Source organism: Dipodomys ordii, unplaced genomic scaffold, assembly GCF_000151885.1.
Source record: "Dipodomys ordii isolate 6190 unplaced genomic scaffold, Dord_2.0 Scaffold58, whole genome shotgun sequence".
NCBI lineage: Eukaryota > Metazoa > Chordata > Mammalia > Rodentia > Heteromyidae > Dipodomys > Dipodomys ordii.
This window is the reverse complement of record NW_012267274.1, coordinates 727384-729881: the sequence shown is the minus strand read 5'-3', so window position 1 is coordinate 729881 and position 2498 is coordinate 727384.

Genomic DNA, 2498 nt, shown 5'->3' with positions numbered 1-2498 from the left:
GGTCTGGGGTCTGTGGTCCATAGGTCTGGGGTCTGGGGTCCATAGGTCTGGGGTCTGTGGGTCTGGGGTCTGGGGTCCATAGGTCTAGGGTCTGTAGGTCTGAGGTCTGTAGGTCTGGGGTCTGTGGATCTGTGGGCCTGTGGATCTGGGGTCTGGGGTCTGTAGGTCTGAGGTCTGTAGGTCTGGGGTCTGTGGATCTGTGGGCCTGTGGATCTGGGGTCTGGGGTCTGTAGGTCTGAGGTCTATAGGTCTGAGGTCTGTAGGTCTGGGGTCTGTGATCTGTAGGTCTGGGGTCTATAGGTCTGAGGTCTGTGATCTGTAGGTCTGGGGTCTATGGGTCTGGGGTCTATGGGTCTGGGGTCTGTGGGTCTGGGGTCTGTAGGTCTGGGGTCTGGGTCTGTAGGTCTGGGGTCTGTAGGTCTGGATCTGTGGGTCTGTGGTCTGTAGTTCTGGGATTTGTGGTCTGGGGTCTGTTGTCTGTGGGTCTTTAGGTCTAGGGTCTGTAGGTCTGGGGTCTGTAGGCCTGTGGGTCTGTAGGTCTGGTGTCTATGGGTCTGGGGTCTGTGGGTCTGTAGGTCTGGGGTCTGTGGGCAGGTGGGTCTGTGGGCCTGGGGCCTGGGGGTCTGTGGGCCTGGGGCCTGGGGGGTCTGTGGGCCAGTGGGTCTGTGGCCTGTGGGTCTGGGGTCTGTGGGCCTGGGGGTCTGTGGGCCAGTGGGTCTGGGGTCTGTGGGTCTGTAGCCTGTGGGCCAGTGGGCCTGGCTTTGCTAGAAGTCTATTCATGGTCCACAGCCAGCCAGGGCAGGAGAGTCCTCAGGACCCTGATCTCCAGTTAATCACGCAACGCTGGGAGTGGAGCTGTACCTCAAGTGGTAGAGCACCAGCCGGGAGCCAAAGAGCCCAGGGACAGCGCCCAGGCCCCAAGTTCTGGGGACTGACACATAACATGCACGTGCACACACACACACACACGAGTCAGCGTTTGGGGACTGACACATAACATGCACGTACACACACACACACACACACACACACACACACACGAGTCAGCGTTTTGAATTAACTCCTATACTAGGCCCCACCAATTAAGCTAAAAGTCAGGATGGAGTTGCCGCCTGTGCTAACTTCACTCTGGCAGCACACTGACCAGGGCCGGCCATCAGCGTGATAATGAGCTCCCTCAGCTTAATCCTGGCAGGGAAACTGAGGTGGCGGCAGGTAACCGATGAGCTGTTTCCTGCCTCCACCATGGGTGGACCAGAACTTGGAAATGATGATCGCCTTCTCAGGCAGCACTCCGTCTTCAGGCTGTGTGCCACGCAGCTTGTAAGGTCACCAGAGGTCCTCTTCCAGTGGAGGGCTGCCGTAGCCACGGCTCTGGCCGGGCTCTGGTCTTTCCACTTGCATTTCTCTTTATTTTGTTTAGATCTTTTTATTAGTTGTACAAAAGTGTGTGTACCCATCCATCCATACAGTGTATTCATTGGTCTGCCCCTCTGGCTGGTGCTGCTCCCCTACATACCCTACTTTTCAGCTTATATTTACTAGATTAAAGGTTTTCTCCATATAATTCACAAACACATGCTTTGTAATTTAGTCAGATTAACTTCTTCCATTGTTCTCTCTTTCCAAGTCCCCTGTCAACCCCTCTGTAAAAGCAAGTCCTCTCTCTGTTCATCTCACCTGACACTTATTCTGTCTCATGCCCGGCTCTAGAGTAGAAAGCAAAGCCAATTAAAATCTCCAGGTGGCTGTAATTTGGTCTTTTAACCAAGGGAACTAGCAGCAATGCATTCTGCGTGGCAGACTAAGCTGTGAAATATCAGCCCAGCACTGGAGCCTGGCCCTGCCCACCCCTCAGAGTGGCTCTGGAAGCCTTGAGCAAGGCAGGACGAAGGCAGAAGATAGATCCAGTCTAGGATCCAGTCTAGGTGCCTCCTCCCACAGGTGCCAGACTGCAAGGGTGTTTTTCCCCTAGGCATTCAATAGGCACTTACCCTGCCTGGCCTATGGTAAGTGTTCAGCCAGTATCTTCTTGATGTAAATCAGCTAAGGACACTAGTTCAGTAGTTCAAGATGATCAATTAGAAACCTATTTGATCAACTGAGAACTGGATAGGATGCTTTGAGGTAAGTGTATCCACCATGATGGCTTGCTCACACACAGCAAAGACCAGTTTAAAAGTAAACACTTGGGTCCAGGAGTGACCGCACAGTCTAGAAGTACACAGAACAAAAATGTTCAAGATGTGCACAGAAAAATTTATGAGGTTTAATAGGAAAAACACTGGTGTTATCGATGTCTGTCCTTAGGGAAAGGTGGACCAGAGAAGGACAGCCAACTCTTGAACTGCCCCCATCCCCACCCCACATCCCACCCCATCTCTCTGACCCCCTCCCCCAACAACCCATCCAGGTGGCACCTGTGGCTCTGCTCTTTATAGAAGCAATACAGCTTACTGCCCAACTCTTCCATGCTTTGGCTCAGTGTCTAAGAACAG